The sequence below is a fragment of the Pinus tabuliformis genome, chromosome 9, assembly GCF_031772625.1.
Source record: "Pinus tabuliformis cultivar Carrire ecotype Pingquan chromosome 9, CPIR1, whole genome shotgun sequence".
In the NCBI taxonomy this organism is placed as follows: domain Eukaryota; kingdom Viridiplantae; phylum Streptophyta; class Pinopsida; order Pinales; family Pinaceae; genus Pinus; species Pinus tabuliformis.
In genome coordinates this window covers 119,178,684-119,196,516 of record NC_142307.1, presented here as the reverse complement: position 1 = coordinate 119,196,516, position 17,833 = coordinate 119,178,684, and positions in this window count along the sequence as shown.

Below are 17,833 nucleotides of genomic sequence, written 5' to 3'. Positions count from 1 at the left end.
TAACCTGTCCTGATCTTGCGCTGTAATCTGGTAGATACAGTCCAATTCACCATCACTATCTTCATCACGCAATGGCTCAGTATAGTGCGCCCCTTTAGCTGGATCCAATGGAACCACTACGTGGAGAGATTTCTTTTCGAATACCATTTTTCGTTTCTTGAGGTTGATGAATCCATTCATACCCATTACCTAATCTTCCCTAACAATACAGGATATAGGTTACTATCGTCCACAATTTCTATGACCTCAAAATCAGTTTGTGTGCTAGTGCCATCGATGTCTACTGTAACCTCGTGCAGTCTTCCCATGGGCAGGATCTTTTGTTGGTTAACCATCCATAACTGAATTGGGGACCATTGTAGTGTGGGCCTGCCCATGCACTCCCAAGTTTGTTTTGGTAGGACATTCGCGTCGGACCCCAAATCCAAAACAACCTGGTCCATCTTATAGTCTCCAATCTGGATAGTCAATCACATTTCCCACCCAGTGCGCAAAGCATGTTTACCTAACTTTCGGACGATTCGTCGTTCGTTTGCTCCCGCATAGTGAGTTATCAATTGTTGTAGTCCCTTCACCGCAGCGAGTTATCAATTGTTGTAGTCCCTTCACCACTTTAGCATCCCAGAGTAACTTTATGCGTGTTTCTAAGAAGGTGGTTAGCATAGAAGTATCTTTCTCAGGTCTGAATTGATCCTTATTGTCCGAAGTAGAAGCTTTTACGAAGTTCTTCTTGGCTTCCATAAAGGTTTCCTTTGCACGCTCCAAATCAAATTCTGGTTGTTTCGAGGGGGCCTTACGGACCCATGTATCTGCCTCTGGCCACTTCCCCTTATCTTCCCCTATAGCGGTGCCACTTTTTAGCATCATATTTACGTTAGGATCTTCTGTGCGTGGTTCAACCTTCATCATTTGGACATTCTGAGTAGGGTTAATCGGAAGCACCCCCTTTTCCTGCATCTGAGCAATCAGCATGGGGCAATTGACTACTTCGTGATAAAATTGGTAACAGTAAGGGCAATAGGCTTTGGTCGGGTTCGTGCAATCACACGTGTAATGCCCCAGTCCTCCACAATTATAGAAAATTAATTGTCCTCGTCCCCGTCCATGTACCATTCCCTCGTGGCCCTGTTCGTGTCCTTGGTATCCTCCTCATGTGAGTGGTGCAACGAGATCTTGCCCGTGCGCCTCCATATGCATCCTATAAGCAGGTGTTTGATCCATCAACATCTCATAACTGTGGCAATTTCTTTCATCATGGCCCACTGTCTTACAGAAGTTACAAAATAATTGTTGAGGGGGGGGGTTGTCTTAGGTTCGGCAATAGGTGACAATTGTTCGTGGCATGCTTTCCTCCCACCTGACAGATTGTGCACCAGAGTGCGGGCAGCGTGCTTAGCCCAACTTATACCTTCGGTCACAACGGTATTGGTCCCCCTCCTACCATATAGTTCACGAAGATCGAACAGTGGTCCTTATCGTGGCCCTGGTCCTTACATTTGATACACCACACCTCTTCCTGTGCTTCTGTCCGAGGCGCCTACCCTTGTTTCAAACTTCGCATTTCTAGACATAGGTTTTGTATTTGCGTTTGGATTTGCTATACTCCCACCCCTGGATCCTGTATTGGGGTTTTGTGCAACCTCATTTCTGTCTCCAATGCTTCAGCTTGGGTTGAGATCTTTTGTTGTGATAGAGCTGTCCTCAAATATAGTGTTAATGAATCAACAAACCAAGCGCAGTGCTGCGCATATGACATTGTCATGTTTGCCTCGCAGATGGTGCTTTTCAATCTTTGATCCAGGTCCCATGGGGTTTCACTAGGCAACATTACGATTTTCTTGAACCCAATAACCATTTGTGCTTCTGGCTTTGGTCCCCCAAATTCCTTGTTTAGCGCCTCCTGGATTACTGCTTTCCCTCATTTGGATGATCGCTTGAGTATTTCATGTACCAGGTCAACATGCGGTCCTATGACGTGCTAACTAAGGTAGCCTTCTTGATGTTATCATCTGTGATGCCTTGAGCACACCATACAGATTTTATCACAAACCAGAAATGGCCTAGTTCCTCATTTCCTACACCCTTAAATATCGGTAGCTAGACTATGCTCGCCATCCCTACTTTTGGTGGTGGAGGAGGTGGGGGTGGTGTCAATGTGGAAGGATTTGATGTAGGTGAAGCGTGGGATGGCGTGGACTGAGGTGGTATCAGTGGGAAGCACTCCGTAATCAACCGGACTGCACTCCTCGGTGAGAACCTAGCAAGCTCCTCCTTGCTCTCCAGTGAGATAGAAATTACAGGACTATTCTCTACCCCTCCCGTCCCTCGATAACCTCTTCTGCTCTGCGTTACTCCAGACATCAATAGACGCGCATAATATGTTTTTCACACAACAACATCTTAATCCAAGTATTCAATGATTTGATATACTTACCCCGCGGTCCTTGGAGAAATCACCTTTCTGCTTCACTATAACTCACAATTGTGTATATCTCGAACTTAGTGATAAATCCTCCTATTAACTGATCCAGCCAATGATCTACTGTGCGTGCAATTTTATCTTCGGTGGCTTCTAGCCTGCGCACCAGTTCCGAAGTCCACACAATAGGTTGATCTAATCTGCAACTTCCCACACTATTAGCTAACCTCGTAATCCACTCATAAAGATCTACCAGAAATGTCGCAAAGAAGACCTTGTGGATATCTGTGTATAAATAGCGGTCCAACCAATCTTCCTCTGATATCTGCGGATTTCTGTTTTTCTGAACTGCGAACTCATGGAGATTTAGATCCAACCACTCTTCAAGCTCTTTCTTTGTAGGGTTCCAGTGTTCCAACCTCAGACACCCTTGAGGCAGATTCTGGTCCCGGCAATGGAACCATTTGTTGGCCTATATGGGCTTGACCCAGGTTCGGAAGAATTAATTAGCCAAACAAATCTCGCAGCTACCAGCACTTTGACAACATTCTGCGGAGTGCGGACTAAGATCTCACTCGAGGTAGTAGGGGAGGGTGCTTGAACCAGGTTTCCACACCCTTGGGATGTCTTGATGTGGTCTGAAGGGCTTACGCACTGTCTTGCAGCCTCGTGCTGCTCTTCTTCTGCGTAGACCCGAAACAGGGCTAGTTCTCAATACTAATCACCGAATGATTTATTATAGATCAGATCTACTTAAAAGGGTCTTTAAGTAAACATTTAATCAAGATAACTGGGGCGCATTTTTAATAGAGATACAAATTTACATAAATCCAGAACATAGCATGCGCATAAAGAATCAATAGCAATACCAATCATAAGTTAATCAGATTAATAATAGCACAGATTGAAACAATGTTTTAAAATCAACTTATCTTTATTTCCACTTTATCACCGATACATCTAGATCTACCCTGTGCACTCAGCCGCAGAGGTTCGCGCACATAGCTATAGACTCTACCAGGCCTCTGCGCACACAGCTGCAGAGCCTCTATCCACTACCCAATACCATAGATTTAAAATTATAGATGCTCCAAAACTTCTCGTCAAAAATCCATGACATAACAGATCCAAGATTACATACCCAAAAGCTACTTTCTACCCATAGAGCCTCGCTCTATTTATATCTTCCTATGGTTCATGGGCTGACTTGCTTCCTATGATTCTATATTATTTATTGGGCGGACAACCCTTTGACTCGACCTTTTACCTTTTTCACTCCGCGCATTCTGCAGAGCCTTTATCCTATCTCTACCCAAAATTTCGGGCTTTCTGCCCCATAACCATTACGCGGGGCTTCTAATACCCAGCAACTCACCTCACATTTTCTAGCATTTAACATTTCCCCACTTCCAAGACTTCAAAATGCAAGTGCTGATCTTTTGGCTAACATTGCATCCAAACTCATTCCACCCGGATATTATAGTCCTAATAGATTTTCTATAGAATTATTTTTTAGACATTCTATTCCCGATAACATCACCAATTAGTGAATTTTTAATGATGATAAGGATATCATAAATTTTCTAACATCCGAAGGCTCATATGGTGACCAGATTATAGATGAGGAACATCATGATAACCAACTCAAGCAAAAAACAAGTGTAAATCCCATACCTAAATCTGTAGTTAACCTGGAAGATCTGTATGATCTTAAGGACAGATTCAAGAAACCAACTAAATCAAAGTTTCAAAGTTAAACACTGAGGTTTGAATTAGTTAATCTTGGAACTGACCTTAAACCTCAAAATATTAATCTAGGTCTTGGTCTTACACCTGATGAAATATTAGTGTTCATTCATTTGTTGAGAAGATATAAAAATGTTTTTGCTTGGAATTATGATGAACCTAAGACATATGATAATTCCATCATTCAACATACCATTCCTATGATATCCGACGAAAAACCTGTACAATAGAAGTTGAGAAATATTCATCCAAATTTAGAAAATCAAATTAAATATGAATTAAATGAACTTCTCAAAGCCAAAATAATTTTTCCCTTCAGACATTCTAAGTGGGTTTCTAACCTAATTCTAGTGAGGAAAAAGAATGGTGATATTCGAATTTGTATAGACTTTCACAATCTCAACAAAGCTTGTCGGAAGGACAACTTTCCACTGCCTCCTATGGAACATATACTGCAGTCAACTGCAGGCTCAGAGTTAATGTCTTTTATGGATGGATTTTTAGGTTACAATAAAATTCTCGTACATTCAAATGATCGACTAAAAACCACATTTAGAACCAATTGGGGAAGCTTATCAAAAGATGCCATTTGGATTAATCAATGCTGGTGCAACATTTCAAAGAGCCATGGATATAGTTTTCAAAGGTTTGGTGAATAAAATAGTGGTCATTTATTTAGATGATATAACTGTATATTTAAAAAAAGCGTAGTCATCATTTAAAGGACTTAAAACAAATATTTGAATGTTGTTAGAGATATAGAATTTCTTTAAATTCAAAGAAATCTTTCTTTGCTTTAAGTGAAGGTAAATTTCTTTGATTTATTGTATCTAAAGATGGAATTCACATAGATCCACATAGGATAAGAGAAATTTCTAAAATCTCTTTGCCTCACAACAAAAAATCCATGCAATCTTTCCTAGGTCAGATAAATTTTGTCAAAAGATTTGTCCCTGACTTTTCACAAATTGTTTTACCTCTCCAATCTATGATTAAGAAAATTTCTGTTTTTAAATGGGGACATACTGAGCATGAAGCTTTCAATCTTATCAAACAAGATATTATAAATGCTCCCTCTTTAGCAACTCTGAATTTTTTCTAAACATTTTGTTTTGTATAATTTTGCTTCCGAGACATCATGTGCAGCTATTTTGACACAAGTAAATGATGAGAAAGTTGAAGCACCGATTTCTTTCTTTAGCTCCAATTTGCAAGGTGCTGAATTGAATTACTCAGATATTGAAAAGCAGGTTTTCTATGTTTTCAAATCAATAAAACATTTCAGACTTTTTCTTCTCAAAACTCACACTAAAGTAATAGTTCTGTTCTCTTCAATGAGAAATTTGCTAATACAAAGAGAATTAGGTGAGAAAAGAGCAAATTGGGTAATAGCATTGCAAGAATATGACATTGAAATTAGACCAACTAAAATTGTTAGAGGTCAATGTTTTTGCAGAATGCTAGATGGAGCATCCAATTTACTAGCACTAGAAGATTTAAGTGATGATATGAAAATATGTGAGGGAAGCATCAACGATACTGAATCTATATATGCTGATATCATCTTTTATTTGAAAAATGGATATGTCCCTATGCAACTCAGTTAAAAAAGAAAAAGGGCTTTCAGATTAAAAACTAAGCAATATGCAATCATCAATGATGTTTTGTTTAGGAAGAATTATGATTTTGTTTTACTTAGGTGCCTTGAAAAAACTGAGGCAGAAAAGGTTCTGTAGGAACTCCATGATGGCCTAGCTGGTGGACATTTTGGAGGAGACACAATAGTGCATAAAATCCTACATGCTGGCTATTATTGACCAACCTTATTTAAAGATGCACACAAATATGTAAGGAAGTGCAAAATTTGTCAAACAACTACTGGAAGTCAAAGGAAACCCGCATTTCCATTATAGCTGGTCAACATTGAACAAACATTTGAGCAATGGGGGCTGCACATAATAGGTGAGATCGTTTCTCACTCTTCAAAGAAACATAGATATATCTTTACAACCATTGATTACTTCACTAAGTAGGTGGAAGAAATTCCACTCAAGATAGAAAATTCTGAAAACATTATTGAATTTATTGATCAATTTATTATTACTAGATTTGGTCTAACAACTGCCCTCATGTTTGATAATACATCCTATTTCACAGGCAATACTATGACAAAATTTGCTCTCAAAAGAGGTTTTAAACTTAAATATTCTGCTAACTATTATCCTCAGGGAAATGGTTTAGCTAAATCAATAAATAAAAATCTCATAAGGATCATCAAACGATCTATTGATCAGAGTCTGAGAAATTGGCATAAATCTTTAACATTTGCTATATGGGCAGATCAGATAACACAGAAGGCCTCAATAGGAACTTATCCTTTTAATATGGTTTATGGAAAAGAAGCTGCCCTTCCTACAAATGTAGCTCTTCCCTCTCTATCCCTAGTTCAATTTATCGAACAAAATCCTTCCTTTTCTATGCAAGTAAGGCAATCACAAATCCTCAAACTAGAAGAAGAAAGAGATAAATCCAAGAGCATACATGCACATCATCAACAATTAGTCAAATATTCCTTTGATGCAAATTCTATAAGTTCGAAATCTTTTCAACTCAGAGACCTTGTTTTGAAGTGGGATAAAGCACATGAGGAAAAAGGTAAGCATATCAAATTCCAAAGAATGTGGCTTGGCCCATTTCATATTGCACAACAAATCGAACCTTCAACGTTTCTATTGCAAGATTTATTAGGCAAGAGAGATTCTCTGCTTGTGAATGGGCAGATTTTGAAGAAATATTTTTCATAGAAGATAACCTCTTCTATCCCTTGTACACTATCGCCTTACTTTTCTTAGGAAAATAAAAGTTAAATAGTATTTACTTTTGGCCTTTCAATAAATATCTCTTTAAATATTTTGATTTTTCACTTGTATAGGTAGAGATTGTTAAGAAGATAATTATGACATTTGAAAAATAAGCTAAGTTCTATGTTTTTAAAATCTTCTTGTTTCCACCAAAATTATTTATTCTTTGAGAAACCCCAACTTTATAAAGAAACATTTGTTATATTATTAGTCAAGAAAAGTATCTTTAACAAAGTAAAGACTCTTTACAGATAAGCACATTTAACTCTATATTTGTCATCCAGAAACTCTTAAGGAGTCAGTGATTCTCCCCATCCTGTAAACTTTTCTCTTTTTAGAGTGTAATTCTAAAATATACTAAAACTTAAAAGATAAGAGGTCTCATTAAGAGACAACGTACCATGTTCATAGGGAAATAATAGATTGACATTACCAATACTACATATCAAAAGAGGGTAATGGATTGAGATTATTTTTAATCAAAAGATAAGGGGTCTCATCATGAGCCAACTTGTTCAATTGAATTACAACTGGTGAATGGAATTGTCACTATTTGGCCACCAAACCAAGACAATGACTTTTAAGTAGAAAAAATATTTTTTTAGAGAAGAAAAATAAACTGTTTTAAAAAGAAAGAGAAGAGAATAAGTATATGAGTCTGAATTTATCTCTAAAAATTGCACTCTTATCTGGATGGGATATTGAATCATTGATGGTTAAAAGGTAACCCTGTTGAGGCTATGGACGCCTGCTGGTAGCAGAGGCTCTACCTATGATAAATGAGTACATCTAAAAGCTAATCTTCAAGGGCCCCCTACTTTATCTTTAAACCAAGTAAACACTGATATATACAAAGGAATTTTCATTTTGATGATGATATCAAATGAATTTTAATTATGTGAGTTTGTTTTCTTATTCAGAGAAATGTTTCTTATCTTAAATTTCATGTCATTCCTATTTTCTGAACTATCTTTATTTTGGAAGTTTTAGAAGCTTCAAAAAACTATTAGAGATGACTGGTTCTTCTAGTGAATCACCAATTGTTGTACTATTCAACAACCCCTCAATTTATTGATTTAATAATTAATATTGTATTAATAAATGGGCACCCTTTAAAAAATTCTTCAAAAAATAGTTTTTAGCGAATAAGAGCTTGCCTTTTGTAAAGCATTTGGAATAGAACTTTGGATAAAATAAGATATCAAACTAAGTTGTTTCATGATAACACATTCCCGCTTTATTGGAAATCACAGGATCTGATAATAACAAGAGTTAGCCATGAGGCAGAATCCGCGAGATGTGATAACCGAAATCCCCGTAAAAGACCCATAAATAACACTTAGCTTATATAATACTTAAGGCTTGAACTATTCTTCAAAGGACTTTAACACAATCACATCACATTTCGTAAAAGAAATCAAATATACAAACCATAATACAATGCGTAATGCGATGTAATTGTTGGAAATAACACTGAGAGGGGGGTGAATCAGTATTAGCAAGTCAATGACTTTTCATTACCATAATAAAATTTATATACGCTACTTCAGTTAAGGGAACTCGCGTGTACATGCAACTATGTTTAAGACAACCAACGTATATCAAGCAATCTTATGATTTAGTTAATTCAACATATGTTGATCTTTAATCAGTGCATCAGTACTTTATTAACCATATAAATAGTAACCATGTGTAGTAATATCAGAACAAACTATCACACATAAGAAACACGCATGAACACCAAGATTTAAGGTGGAAACCCAATGCAGGACAAAAACCACCTGCTGCTGTCTTCTTTTAATATAAAAAAAACCTGTTTACAATATTGTACCGGCGGAGACTCATACCAGTACGCAGGCACCCACCTGCAGAAGGTTACAACCTTCTCTCTTTCTCCAGCTTCTACTTGAAGGGAGCTACGGCCCCCTAGCTCTTGTACTAGCTGATCCGTTTACTAGTACATAGGCGCCAGCTTACTGAAGGCTCCAACCTTCACTCGTTTTCCAGCTACTACTGGAAGGGAGCTCCAAGCCCCTGGCTCTTGTATTGGCCGATATTTTTAGCAGTACGTAGGCGTCGGCCTACAGAAGGCTACGACCTTCTCTCTTCCTCCACGGACCACGTTTCATAAATTTTTAGACTGGATACTCCTGGAACACAACACCATAATATAAAGGCCACGTTTCATCCAATTTTCATAATGGACCCATCAACAAAATTGAAGCTCAAAATAAATCACCATTGCAATAAAACCATTGCATTAACCAATCATTAAATACTCAATCATCAATCCCTAAATCACCCAACAACTGAATCACTAAAGCCGTGTCATCAAAACACAGTCACCAGAACACAGAGAAAAACCCAGAACTTTGCAACAACCACTTAGAACCAACTGCAAATTCAGATATTATATTTCATAATGTATACGCTACTCTGATGAGCCGGACCAGTGTGTATATGCACTTTTACCAAAGCTAACCCGCGTATACATTTGCAAATAATTTTGCACATATTACAGACTTCAATTATACCAAGATCATAACATTTACAGAATAACCCATGCATCAGTGTTTAGATCTAGACTATACATAATGAAACCAGATAATGATAATTCATTTCAAGCCTTAGGATCCCGATCCATCAATAGATCTTATCCCTTCATCAACTGGTAAGATTAATCCGCAATTCAGATTATGCAAAGCACCATAAGCTGATAACCTGCATGCTAGATGTCACACTTCTTCAGATATTCAATACTTACACACCATGGCCTCATGATATTCTCCTCTTTATATATTTTTAGGCCTTTCTCAATACCATGGACCAAAACCACTTAGGACCAATACCTTGGATCAAATACCTGGGGTCAATACCTTATACCAAATACCTTGGACCGATAACATGGATCAAAATACCATGGACCAAAAATTAGTTTTCCAAGATATACGCATGTTTCCTTCTATGAAAGTGCGTGTGTACATTATACGCTCCTTTCATTTTGTTAACCTGCGTGTATACACAACTTGGTCAAGGTGAACCTACGTATATCCCTCTTTCTTCATTATGTGAAAACTGATGTGTAGTTCTTTGCTGTTTACCTGCTATAGTGTGATCTTTCATCTGAGTGAGTTTCCTTCTGAAGTGATTCCTTGAAGTTGCCCTGCATTTCATCACATCTATAAATACTACTGTCATGCATTCTGTAAAATATGATATCTCTTCTGTAGATTCATCTAGTTACCATATACAAGTGAGTTGTTCTGCTACAAGTGGGTTGCCATCAAGTACAACACATACATCATAATGCCAACAATCTCCCCCTTTGGACTTGATGTCAACTATGTTGGTGTTGACTACCACAAGCTATAGAAACTGTTAGAGATAACAAGCAACACCAAAATACTCTCCCCCTTTGACATCAAGGGCAAAGGGCAGACCATGATATTCTCCAGCTTTGATATCAAGGGCAAGGGGTTGACCAAAAAGAAGACTTCCATATTTGAAAAACTGAATATAAACATTGATCAAGCTCCCCCCAAGCACATGCTGAATTTTCTGATTAAATTCCCCCTTTGTACATGCTGAGATGCACTATATCGTCCATGCTCCCCTTGAGCACATGCAAAGTCTACAAATATTTTCAAGAAACATAACATGACTATATAACTCAACTATGTGAGTTTGACCTTTCTATCACCAATGACTCATACATACATTCATTCTCCCAACCAAGTGGGGATATACAAAACTTGACTCATTCACCCATCCAAGTGGGGATATTCCAATTGTTTATACATGATTGAAATATTAGATCATCCTTCCCATGCATAGTGGGGGCACAAATTACATCAAATGACCAAAAAGGGACTTCATTAAAAGACTACAATAAACAGAGACAAATTATTACATCATGAGTCTTGATATGACCTTTACATTGAATGGTATACATTACATTTATAACAGAGACAAGACCATGATAACTATCATACACCATGTATGATTTGCTCCATAAGCATCTGTCAACAACATCCAGACCAGTAACCTGTATATGTCCATGTTAGTGTAAATATCATCAATCCGTGACAAAGTATGTTTGCATATAGATATCAACTCAACCTCTTGATCTCATCAAGATCAATTTGCTTCGTTTCTTCCATGAATAAACTCAGCATATGTCATATCTCCAAGCAGTAACAAAATCATTCACACCATATCATATGTGAAAACTCCATAGTCATCACATGATCATCATCAAGAACTTTCATAAGGACCTTCAATATATCAACCATGTATCATCACTAGGGAACATCCCATATCTGATAAGCATCAACCATGATAATCAAAATATGTGAGTATCAACTATCATCATAAGGTAAGAACCCATCATCATTATGTGACTAAGTAAACCATGTCTTCGAATATCCATGTCTTCAAATAGCCATGTCTTCATGCGACCTACAATAACACCATTCTCTTGGCCAACCAACAATATGCAACTTGACTAATCATCCATGTATCCATCAATATGTATCTAGCAAACTATGAGCTCATGGTCATTTGTCAAGATTTCTTGGTATCATCAACAACAACAATCTTCAACTGTGTGAGAGCCAAGATCTATAAGAATCCTATATCATAACTGCATCATATGAAATTTATGCATCTTTGAAGGCATGATGATAGCAACATAAAAGAAATGAGTGGCTCATCATCAAATAATGAAGTTGTGTACCCAAGCTTTTTACTTCTCCTTGTCCCAATGAAGATCACCATATAAGAAACATATATGTACTATATGCATCATCAAAAGGTCATTCACAATCATCCATAAATCTGATTTGAATACCAACTATGTGACCCCAAGTATCATCATGGACAACTCATAATTGTAATATAGCAAGATGTATCATTTAGCCACATAAGCTTCATCATCATTGATTAGATACCAAAGAATTCTAAAGATAATGCCAATAACGCTTTATTAGAAGCATAGAATGTTCTCCCCCTGAACTTGTTCATAGTCAGATCTGATCATTGCATATATCAATAAGAAGTATCAAGGCATCATCATCAATTAGATATACATCAAGTTATCAACATCTTGTTAGGATCAAGACACTTCTAAATAATATCTATAGACTGCAGTCATCTATGACAAAAAAGATATCTGATAATTGTTTGAATCATATCACATTAGTTTTTTTGACACCGTCCCACAATTTTTTCTCACACTACATATACGCGACTGTGTAGCTTTGAACTCGCATAGATACGCGATTATGCTTTATGAAACTTGTGTATGAGATTTAGAACATTGATGTTTCATACTTTCGGCTTCTTCGGAGTCTGTCATGTCTGTACACTGTGCCATGCCACATTTTTCTGAATGTACTTCCTTATTTTTCCATATCTTCGAGTGAGATGATGTTTTCTCCTTTTGGTATGGTGCCTAATATTTTCTCCTGCATTCTTTTGCTATATGTCCAAGCTTGTTACATGCATAACATTTTACATGTTTCATATTTCTTCTATAGTAGTCAATGGCTTTGTGACCAAACATATTGCAAGAAAAACAATATCCCTTAAAGTACCTGCAAGTTGATGATCTTTATATGTGATGGTCTTGAACCATTCTACTTCCACATCTTGCTGTAATATGTCCAAGATTATGACATCTAAAACATTCAACATTTTTCATTTGAGGAATTAACCGACTATCATTTCCATAGTTAGGAGTAAAAGCTTTTCTTTGAAAAATTTCTTTCTTTGGTTGTTGATGGGATTGACCTCTCATCTCCTTGTTGAGCATCTCGGGTTTTATATTAGAGTTCCTTGCCTTAGCTTGTGAGCTAGATTCACCTTCAACAAATTCATGGAAACCAGGACCAGATTTGATGGCGGGAGACCTTTGACTACTAAGAATATCATCCAAAATCTTAGTACTATCTTGAAATCGTAAAAGCTTATCCTTTCCTTCTAATTTACCTTTTAGTATATTTACCTTAACTTGATATTGCTCTTCCTTTTCAAGGTACTGCTTCTTCATGATTTCTTTAGCTTTTCTTCCTTCTTCCACTTTTTTCCATAATTCGAGAACTTTGTTTTCTTGTTCTTCAAGAGCTTGGAGTAGTTCTTCATTCTGCTTATTTGATTTTTCAAGATCTTCTCTTAGAGAGAGGATCTTAGCTTCAAGAATTTCATAGTAACTGGATCTGTCTTTGAGTTTCTTAATTTTTGTGCTCCTTTTATTTACTTCATTTCTTAATGATGTTACTTCATCTTGCATCTTTTGACATTGATCTTCCTTTTCCTTGTTTCCTTCCTCTAGTTGAGCTTTTAGATTGGTAGCTTCTTCTTTGAAGGCATATTCCCTTTTGTCCAATAGATCTTGCTAATCTCTAATTTTGTCTATAAGCCTTTTAAATTCTGCCTCTATTTGATATCTTTCTTCCTCACCCATAAGAACAAATTCAATTTTTTCACTATCACTTTCATCATCTTCAAATGGATGGAGAAATGTATTACTAGAGGATAACAAATTCACACATGATAGTTCTTTTCCTTATTCATCTTCATTCTGAGGTGATTCTGAATCTGAAGAGTTTCTTCCACATAATCCCCACTCGATTCTCTCACTGTCATAGTTCCTTTGAGATGTCTTCTTCTTCGGAGGTGCTTTCTTCTTTAGCTTTCTTCCCATTGTTCTATAGATCTCCTTCAAGCGATCAAGCTTCTACCAAAGGACCTGCTCTGATACCAATTGTTGGAAATAATACTAAGGGGGGGGGGGGTGAATCAGTATTAGCAAGTCAATAACTTTTCATTTCCATAATCAGATTTATATACGCTACTTCAGTTAAGGGAACTCCCGTGTACACGCAAATATGTTTAAGGCAACCAACGTATATCAAGCAATTTTATGATTCAGTTAATTCATCATTGTTGATCTTTAATCAGTGCATCAATACTTCATTAACCATATAAATAGTAACCATGTGCAGTAATATCAGAACAAACCATCACACATAAGAAACACATATGAACACCAAGATTTAAGGTGGAAACACAATGTGAGACAAAAACCACCTGCTGCTGTCTTCTTTTAATATAAGAAAAACATGTTTACAATCTTGTACTGGCATAGACTCATACTAGTACGCAAACACCCACCTGTAAAAGGCTGCAACCTTCTCTCGTTCTCCAACTTCTACTGGAAGGGATCTACAACCCCCTAGCTCTTGTACTAGCCGATCTATTTACTAGTATGTAGGCGTCGGCCTACTGAAGGCTCCAACCTTCACTCATTTTCTAACTACTACTGGAAGGGAGCTCTAACCGCCTGGCTCTTGTACTGGCTGATATGTTTACCAGTACATAGGCGCCAGCCTACAGAAGGCTACGACCTTCTCTCTTCCTCCACGGACCACGTTTCTTAAATTTTCAAACTGGATACTCTTGGAACGCAACACCATAATATGAAGGCCACATTTCATCCAATTTTCATAGTAGACCCATCAACAACATTGAAGCTCAAAATAAATCACCACTGCAATAATACCATTGCATTAACCAATAATTAAATACTCAATCATCAATCCCTGAATCAACTAACAACTGAATCACTAAAGCCCTGTCATCAAAACACAGTCACCAGAACACAGAGCAGAACCCAGAACTCTGCAACAACAACTTAGAACCAATTGCAAATTCAGATATCATATTTCATAATGTATATGCTACTTTGATGAGCCGAACCAACATGTATACGCACTTTTACCAAGGCTAACCTGCGTATATATATGTAAATAAGTTTGCACATATTATAGACTTTAGTTATACCCAAGTCATAACATTTACAGAATAACCCATGTGTCAATATTCAGATCTAGACTATACATAACCAAACCAAATAATGATAATTCATTTCAAGCCTTAGGATCCCGATCCATCAATAGATCTTATCCCTTCATCAACCGCTAAGGTTCATCTTTGATTCAGATCAAGCAAAGCACCATAAGCTGATAACCTGCATACTAGATCTCACACTTCATCAGATATTCAATACTTACACACCATGGCCTAATGATCTTCTCCTCTTTATATAGTTTTAGGCCTTTTTCAATACCATGGACTAAAACCACTTAGGACCAATACCTTGGATAAAATACCTGGGGCCAATACCTTGGACCAGATACCTTGGACCAATACCCTTGATCAAAATACCATGAACCAAATACCTTGGACCAAAACTTAGTTTTCCAAGATATAAGCGTGTTTCCTTCTGTGAAAGTGCGTGTGCACATTATATGCTCCTTTCTCTCTATTAACCTGCATGTATATGCAGCTTCGTCAAGGTGAACCTGTGTATACCCCTTTCTTCATTCTATGAATACTGATTGGTAATTCTTTGCTGTTTACCTGCTATATTGTGATATTTCATTTGAGTGAGTTGCCTTTTGAACTGATTCCTTGAATATTCCCTACATTTCATCACATCTATAAATACTACTATCATGCATTCTGTCGCATCTGATATCTCTTATGTAGATTCATATAGTTACCATATACAAGTGAGTTGTTCTGCTACAAGTGGGTTACCATCAAGTACAACACATACATCATAATGCCAACAATTTCATCCTTTGGACATGATGGCAATTATGTTGGTGTTGATTACCGCAAGCTGTAGAAACAGTTAGAGATAACAAGCAACACCAAAATACTCTCCCCCTTTGACATCAAGGGCAAAGGGCGGACCAGGATGTTCTCCCCCTTTGATATCAAGGGCAAAGGGCTGACCAAAAAGAAGACTTCCATATTTGAACAACTGAATATAAACATTGATCAAGCTCCCCCCAAGCACATGCTGAATTTTCTGATTAAACTCCCCCTTTGTACATGCTGAGATGCACTATATCGTCCATGCTCCCCCTGAGCACATGCAAAGTCTGCAAATATTTTCAAGAAACATAACATGACTCTATAACTCAACTATGTGAGTTTGACCTTCCTATCACCAATGACTCACACATACATTCATTCTCCCAACCAAGTGGGTATATACAAGACTTGACTCATTCACCCATCTGAGGGGGGATATACCAATTGTTTATACATGATTGAAATATTACATCATCCTTCCCATGTGTAGTGGGGGCACAAATTACATCAAATGACCAAAAAGGGACTTCATAAAAAAACTACAACAAACAGAGACAAATTATTACATCATGAGTCTCAATATGACATTTACATTGAATGAGACACATGAAATTTATAACAGAGACAAGACCCTAATAACTATCATACACCATGTATGATTTGCTCCATAGGCATCTATAAACAGCATCCAGACCAGCAACCTATCTATGTCCATGTCAGTGTAAATATCATCAACTTGTGACAAAGTATGTCTGCATATAGATATCAACTCATCCTCTTGATCTCATCAAGATCAACTTGCTTCGTTTCCTTCCATGAATCAACTCAGCATATGTCATATCTCCAAGCAGTAACAAAATCATTCACACCATATCATATGTCAAAACTCCAAAGTCATCACATGATCATCATCAAGAACTGCATGATATTTCCATAAGGACATTCAATATATCAACCATGTATCATCACTAGGGAACATCCCATATATGATAAGCATCAACCATGATAATCAACATATGTGAGTATCAACTATCATCATAAGGTAAGAACTCATCATCATTATGTGACTAAGTAAGCCATGTCTTCGAATATCCATGTCTTCAAATAGCTATGTCTTCATGCGACCTGCAATAACACCATTCTCTTAGCCAACCAACAATATGCAACTTGAGTAATCATCCATGTATCCATCAATATGTATCTAGAAAACTATGAGATCATGGTCATTTGTCAAGATTTTTTGATATCATCAACAACAACAATCTTCAACCATGTGAGAGCCAAGATCTATAGGAATCCTGTATCAGAACTACACCATATGAACTTTATGCATCTTTGAAGGTATGATGACAACATCATAAAATAAATGAGTGGCTCATCATCAAATAATGAAGTTGTGTACTCAAGCTTTATACTTCTCCTTGTCCCAGTGAAGATCACCATGTAAGCAACATATATGTACTATATGCATCATCAAAAGGTCATTCACAATCATCCATAAATATGATTTGAATACCAACTATGTGACCCCAAGTATCATCATGGACCACTCATAACTGTAATATAGCAAGATGTATCATTTAGCCACATAAGCTTCATCATCATTGATTAGATACCAAAGACTTCTAAACATAATGCCAACAATGCTTTATTAGAAGGATAACATGTTCTCCCCCTGAACCTGTTCACTGTCAGATCTGATCATTACATATATCAATAAGAAGTATCAAGGCATCATCATCAATTAGATATCAAGTTATCAACAACTTGTTAGGATCAAGACACTTCTAAATAATATCCACAGACTGCAGTCATCTATGACAGAAAAGATATCTGATAATTGTCTGAATCATATCACATCAGTTTTTCTGAGACTGTCCCACAATATTTTTCTCACACTACATATACGCGACTTTGTAGCTTTGAACTCGCGTATATATGTGACTATGCTTTATGCAACTTGAGTATGAGATTTAGAACTGATGTTTCATACTTTCGTCTTCTCTAGAGTCTGTCATGTCTGTACACTGTGACATGCCACATTTTTTTCACTGTACTTCCATCTTCTTCCATATCTTCGAGTGAGATGATGTTTTCTCCTTTTGGTATGGTGCCTGATATTTTCTCCTGCATTCCTTTGCTA